Source organism: Coregonus clupeaformis, chromosome 16, assembly GCF_020615455.1.
Source record: "Coregonus clupeaformis isolate EN_2021a chromosome 16, ASM2061545v1, whole genome shotgun sequence".
In the NCBI taxonomy this organism is placed as follows: domain Eukaryota; kingdom Metazoa; phylum Chordata; class Actinopteri; order Salmoniformes; family Salmonidae; genus Coregonus; species Coregonus clupeaformis.
This window is the reverse complement of record NC_059207.1, coordinates 31,100,298-31,108,124: the sequence shown is the minus strand read 5'-3', so window position 1 is coordinate 31,108,124 and position 7,827 is coordinate 31,100,298.

Genomic DNA, 7,827 nt, shown 5'->3' with positions numbered 1-7,827 from the left:
TTACGCAATTTCTAACACTAGTGAACACACCACCTGATTCTATGCAAAATTCAAAACGTCACATAATCTAAAGTTTGGACACACCTACTCATTCAAGGGTTTTTCTTTATTTTTACAATTTTTTACATTGTATAATAATAGTGAAGACATCAAAACTATGAAATAACACATGGAATAATGTGGTAACCAAAAAAGAGTTAAACAAATCAAAATATGTTTTATATTTGAGATTCTTCAAATAGCCACCCTTTGCCTTGATGACAGCTTTGCACACTCTTGGCATTCTCTCAACCAGCTTCATGAGGTAGTCACCTTGGAAAGCATTTCAATTAACAGGTGTGCCTTCTTAAAAGTTAATTTGTGGGACTTCTTTCCTTCTTAATGTGTTTGAGCCAATCAGTTGTGTTGTGACAAGGTAGGGGGGGTATACAGAAGATAGCCCTATTTGGTAGAAGACCAAGTCCATATTATGGCAAGAACAGCTCAAACAAGCAAAGAGAAACAACAGTTCATCATTACTTTAAGACATGAAGGTCAGTCAATACGGAACATTTCAAGAACTTTGAAAGTTTCTCCAAGTGCAGTCGCAAAAACCATCAAGCGCTATGATGAAACTGGCGGAAAAGTGTCCTTTGGTCTGGAGTTCAAATTGGGAGATTTTTGGTACAAATCGCTGTGTCTTTGTGAGACGCGGTGTGGGTGAACGGATGATCTCCGCATGTGTATTTCCCAACGTAAAGCATGGAGGAGGAGGTGTTATGGTGTGGTGGTGCTTTGCTGGTGACACTGTCTGTGATTTATTTAGAATTCAAGGCACACTTAACCAGCATGGCTACCACAGCATTCTGCAGCGATACGCCATCCCATCTGGTTTGGGCTTAGTGGGACTATCAATTGTTTTTCAACAGGACAATGACCCAACACACCTCCAGGCTGTGTAAGGGCTACTTTACCAAGAAGGAAAGTGATGGAGTGCTGCATCAGATGACCTGGCTTCCACAATCCCCCAACCTCAACCCAATTGAGATGGTTTGGGATGAGTCGGACGGCAGAGTGAAGGAAAAACAGCCAACAAGTGCTCAGCATATGTGGGAACTCCTTCAAGACTGTTGGAAAAGCATTCCAGGTGAAGCTGGTTGAGAGAATGCCAAGAGTGTGCAAAGCTGTCATCTAGGCAAAGGGTGGCTATTTGAAGAATCTCAAATATATTTTGATTTGTTTAACACTTTTTTGTTTACTACATGATTCCATATGTGTTATTTCATAGTTGTGATGTCTTCACTATTATTCTACAATGTAAAACATTTAAAAAATAAGGAAAAACCCTTGAATTAGTAGGTGTGTCCAAACGTGACTATTACAGAGTCAGCAACAGCAGACAAAGAAAAGCAAAACAAATGTTTGGGGAATAAGAGATTTGAAAGTCTAGGTTTGAAATAAAATGTCACCAACTACCACTCCCGAGTGGCGCAGTGGTCACTACAGACCCCCTGGTTCGATTCCAGGCTGTATCACAACCGGCCGTGATTGGGAGTCCCATAGGGCGGCGCACAATTGGCCCAGCGACGTCCGGGTTTGGCCGGTGTAGGCCGTCATTGTAAATAAGAATTTGTTCTTAACTGACTTGCCTAGTAAAATAAAAATAAAAATAAATAAATTCCAAAATGGTGACGCTCTAAACATGTTCAAATTCCCATAGGAACACAGCCATTTTTAAAGTGCAGGGCTTGTGCAACGTGCCATGCCTTTATTTTTCGTCTTACATGAATGATATATACACTACCAGTCAAAAGTTTGGACACACCTACTCATTCAAGGGTTTTTCTTTATTTTTACATTGTAGAATAATAGCGAAGACATAAACTATGAAATAACACATATGGAATCATGTAGTAAACATGAGACAAAGGGCTGTGAGACAGAGATTTAAATCCTAGACACATGGAAAGTGGGATGGACAGTCGTGATCAGATGAATTACAATGAATTGCAAAGTCCCTCTTTGCCATGAAATTGAAGTTAATCCCCAAAAAACATTTCCACTGCATTTCAGCCCTGCCACAAAAGGACCAGCTGACATCATGTCAGTGATTCTCTCGTTAACACAGGTGAGAGTGTTGATGAGGAAAAGGCTGGAGATCACTCTGTCATGCTGATTGAGTTAGAATAACAGACTGGAAGCTTTAAAAGGAGGGTGGTGCTTGAAATCATTGTTCTTCCTCTGTTAACTATGGTTACCTGCAAGGAAACACGTGCCGTCATCACGTTTGCACAAAAAGGGCTTCACAGGCAAGGATATTGCTGCTAGTAAGATTGCACCTAAATCAACCATTTATCGGATCATCAAGAACTTCAAGGAGAGAGGTTCAATTGTTATGAAGAAGGCTTCAGGGCGCCCAAGAAAGTCCAGAAAGCGCCAGGACCGTCTCCTAAAGTTGATTCAGCTGCGGGATCGGGGCACCACCAGTGCAGAGCTTGCTCAGGAATGGCAGCAGGCAGGTGTGAGTGCATCTGCACGCACAGTGAGGCGAAGACTTTTGGAGGATGGCCTGGTGTCAAGAAGGGCAGCGAGGAAGCCACTTCTCTCCAGGAAAAACATCAGGGACAGACCGATATTCTGCAAAAGGTACAGGGATTGGACTGCTGAGGACTGGGGTAAAGTCATTTTCTCTGATGAATCACCTTTCCGATTGTTTGGGGCATCCGGAAAAAAGCTTGTCCGGAGAAGACAAGGTGAGCGCTACCATCAGTCCTGTGTCATGCCAACAGTAAAGCATCCTGAGACCATTCATGTGTGGGGTTGCTTCTCAGCCAAGGGAGTGGCCTCACTCACAATTTTGCCTAAGAACACAGCCATGAATAAAGAATGGTCCCAACACATCCTCCGAGAGCAACTTCTCCCAACCATCCAAGAACAGTGCCTTTTCCAGCATGATGGAGCACCTTGCCATTAGGCAAAAGTGATAACTAAGTGGCTCGGGGAACAAAACATCGACATTTTGGGTCCATGGCCAGGAAACTCCCCAGACCTTAATCCCATTGAGAACTTGTGGTCAATCCTCAAGAGGCAGGTGGACAAACAAAAACCCACAAATTCTAACAAACTCCAAGCATTGATTATGCAAGAATGGGCTGCCATCAGTCAGGATGTGGCCCAGAAGTTAATTGACAGCATGCCAGGGCGGATTGCAGAGGTCTTGAAAAAGCAGGGTCAACACTGCAAATATTGACTCTTTGCATTAACTTAATGTAATTTTCAATAAAAGCCTTTGACACTTATGGAATGCTTGTAATTATACTCTAGTATACCATAGTAACATCTGACAAAAATATCTAAAAACACTGAAGCAGCAAACTTTGTGAAGACCAATACTTGTGTCATTCTCAAAACCTTTGACCACGACTGTATATGGAGAGTGTGGGGCAACAGAAAACGAACAGCAGTGGGGCTAAGGATTTTAGAGATGGGGAAAGGGCCGATAAAGCGGGGGAAAAGTTTACGGGACTCCACCCGGAGGAGCAGATCCCGAGTGGAGAGCTATACCCTCTGCCCGAGACGATAGCAGAGAGCCGTGGTCTGGTGGCAGTCCGCCTGTTGCGATACACGGAGGTGGTCTTAAGAAGAGTGGACAAGGCTCTCTTCTAGGTACGCCAACAGCGGCAGACGAACATCTGGGCCGAGGGTATGCTGACTTCTTCCTCTTGCTCAGGGAAGAGCAGAGACTGGTAACCCAAGGAACACTCGAAGGGCAAGACACCAGTGGCCGAGCAGGGAAGGATGTTGCGGGCGAACTCCACCCACACGAGTTGCTGGCTCCAGAAGGTGGGGTTGGCAGAGACGAGGCAACGAAGAGTCGTCTCCAGGTCCTGATTGGCTCACTCCGACTGGCCGTTAGATTGGGGATGAAACCCGGAGGACAGGCTGGCCGATGACCCAGTGAGGGTGCAGAACGCCTTCCAGAATTGGGACGAGAACTGAGGACCACGATCGGAGACCATGTCGACCGGAAGTCCATGGATCCGGAAGACGTGCTGTACAATGAGCTGGGCCGTCTCCTTGGCTGAGGGTAACTTGGGAAGGGGAATGAAATGGGCGGCTTTGGAAAACCTATTCACTACCGTAAGGATGGTGGTTGGGACCAGGGGTGGTGAGGAACGGAGAGTGGTTGAAGGAAGCCTGCCGCAGCTCGGCGCGGAGTCTTACTCTGTGCACACACAGTACAGGCGGCAAGGAACGTGGAGACGTCAGGAACCATGGTGGGCCACCAAAACTGTTGTCGGAGGAAAGCCAGGGTCTGGCGGGAGCCGGGGTGGCAGGTGAGGTTAGAGGAATGGGCCCATTCCAGGACCGGGGAGCGGGCAGAATCTGGGACAAACAACGAACATGAACTGGTTCAACATGTCACGGAGCACATCATTGACCAGGGCCTGAAACTCTGCGGGAGCATTGGTCAGTCTGAATGGCATAACCAGGTACTCATAGTGCCCGCTAGCCGTGTTAAAAGCTGTCTTCCACTCGTTTCCTTCCAGTATCCGAACCAGATGGTAGGCATTCCGAAGGTCCAACTTCGAGAAAATGGTCTCCCCCTGGAGAGGCTCGAACGCCGAGGAGAGGAGTGGTAGAGGGTTATGTTTTATTACCGTGATGTCAATAAGGCCCCGGTAGTCGATACACGGGCGCAAACCCTGCGCCGGCCGGGGAGGCAGAAGCACGAATGAACCCTGCAGCCAGAGAGTCCTCAATGTACGCTTCCATGGTCTTGGTCTCCGGATCAGACAGGGAATAAAGCCGCCCCGAGACGGTGTAGTGCCCAGGAGGAAGTCAATGGCGCAGTCGTAGGGTCCATGCGGAGGAAGAGATGTGGCGCGGGCCTCTCGGAGGTCCTGGTACTCCGCAGGAACGGCTGAGAGGTCTGAGGCTTTTCCCAAGCCCGCAGGAGAACGCCCAGGGGCAGGCTGCACCGCCTTGAGGCAATGTGCTTGACAGAACGGGCTCCAACCCAGGATAGAACCCATAGCCCATTCGATCAGGGGGTTGGAGCCATGACAATCCCAAAACCACTCAATGACTCAATGAGCAGAAACTGCATGGACTCACTGTGGTTACCTGACACTCGCAGGTTGATGTGAACCGCACTGTGAGTGACCCTGCCAATAGAGCGTCCATCCAATGCTCTGGCGTCCATGGGAATGGAGAGGGGTTGTATGGAGATGCCCAGCTCCGACACCAGCATAGCGTCCATAAAGCTCCCGTCGGCCCCAGAGTCCATGAGCACCCGGAGAGATTTAGACTGGTCACCCCACAGCAGGATAGCATGGAGAGGAGTTCAAGTAATGGGAGATGGGAGACTCCCTGTATGGCCCACCAGCATACCCATACCTACTGATGAGCCTGGTCTTTTACTGGATATGTAATGTCCTGAAGTACCACAATACAGACAACTTTTGGAGCTCAGTCTGTGTAAACGTTCCTCAGGAGACAATCTAGCCCTGCCCAGTTGCATGGGCTCCGGAGGAGGCGAGTCAACAGTCCTCGATGATTCCCGGGGAAACTCGGTTGACATCGGATTCTCTCGGGAATGCAGGTATCGGTGACTTCCGGGATTCTTCGGAGGCGAGGGGGAACCCGTGGACGATCGCGTGTGAACAGGAACAGACCTCCTCTCCCTGCTGCATTCCCGCAACCGCCAATCGATCCTTATGGTGAGGGCTATGAGGGAGTCGAGGTCCATGGGCAGCTCCCGGGCTGCGAACTCATCTTTAATTCCCTCCGATAATCCGTGAAGGAAGGTGTCAAACAGGGACTCCGGGTTCCAGGTACTCTCGGCGGCCAACGTGTGAATATCTACAGCGTAGTCTTCCACACTACGGGAGTATTAACGCAGCCGAAGAAGCTTCCGAGCCGCCTCTCTCCCGGACACCGGAGAATCGAACACCTTCCTTACCTCTGCCATGAAATCCTCTAGACTAAAGCAAACGGTGGATTGTTACTCCTACACCGCCGTAGCCCAGGCGAGCACCCTTCCGGTCATCAGCGTTATAAGATACACCATCTTCGTACGATCTGAAGGAAACGAAGAGGGCTGTAGCTCTAAGATGAGGGAGCACTGGGAGGGAAACGCCCTGCAGGTTCCAGGATCCCCAGCGTAGCGCTCCGGAGGAGGTAAGCGGGGTTCTCGGGAACCCGGGGTAGGCTGGGGAGAAGCACCGCTGGTAGCGGGGTTACTGGGAGTCTGGAAGGTTAGCGTTGTGGCTTACTGCCTAGTAGAAAGTCTGTGGAATTATTCCAACAATGCATTGAAGGCATGGTCATGGTGTTCCGCCAAGGTATGGAGTCCCTCCACAAGGTTATGCAGTAACTCCTTGTGTCTTCCAATAGTGGCTCCTTGGAGGGAGACAGTGTTGCGGAGCTGGTCCGAGTCTGCTGGGTCAGTCATGGCCAGTTCGTACTATCACGATTCAGGATATGACCCAGATGCAGACACAGGAGGTGGATAGTTAGATTCTAACACCAAGGGGCAGGCAAAGGGCAGGTCGAGGGCAGGCAGAGGTTCATAATCCAAGGCAGAGTCAATAAGGGACAGGACGGCAGGCAGGCTCAGGGTCAGGACAGGCACAAAGGTTGGAACCGGGAAGACAAGAAAAAAAGAACTTGAGAAACGGGAAACACGCTGGTAAGACCTGACAAAACAAGATGAACTGGCAACAGACAAACAGAAAACGCAGGTATAAATACACAGGGGATAATGGGGAAGAATAGGAGACACCTGGTGGGGGGTGGAGACAAGCACAAGACAGGTGAAACAGATCAGGGTGTGACAACCTTGCTTTTCTAAAGTCTACCAACCTTGCCAGCAGGAATGCCAGCTAAAATAGTTAGACAAGCTAGCTCAAGAGGTATGCTTACTGTAGATATGCAGAAAGACTGACATTTTTTTTTACATAGAACTAAGCATAATGATTATGGCTCTAGATTGCAGGAAAAAGCTGTTTCAGACATCCTCAAGTACTTTGTGCCCCCTCAGACTTTTGGGTGCATGACGCCCCTGCTCTCTCTCCCCACAAGTGAAATTTTAGTCAATTCTCACACCTGCACTTATCTGTCCATCAAACATGTAAACAACTAGCTTATATCCTGGATACCCACCTGAGTGACCCATACACCAAAGAGAAGTTCCCATCTCTTTTATGGACCTGCTGTGAGTATGCAGCCTAAACAGAGAAATAAATGCGGTCAGAGACCTACTTGAGCAGCACCGCCCCTCAAGATTCTGAGCCTGCCTGGCAAAGCCAGAGCCCCCTGATGGGAGAGCATTATATACAAGGAAATTCTCAAAGCTGCTAATGAGAACCTTGACGACTTTGCACCTAGCCGGTGGGGATTCCGGTGGGGTACCCCCACCCAGGTAGTGGCAGTGCTGGCAACACTGGCTGCAGTAACCCATGGGGAGGGGGTCAAACTCTGACAATCAGAGAGGGTGTTTATCATTGTGGCCCAGGTGGCACAAAATAATCAAAGGTCTGACTGCACGGAGATGCTTGGGAAAAATGGTTACAACGGGGGACCAGAGTGTTTGTGTCTCAGGTGAAGAGGGTGGATCTGATCTCCATCACCTAGGACTTGACATAGATTAAGTAGATTAATCAAATCTCACATTGTTGTCAATTTCTGCTCAATCTTGCATGCTTTCTCAATCAGCTGTAACTGTATGTGCACTCGTAAATCAGGTCCTTTCTTGAGTTGGGCTCTGGGATATAACAACCGTTGAGTATCTGATTTTATGGTGGATTGTTGAGGAGGGGTGTTGAGTGTGTTGGAGTATGTGAA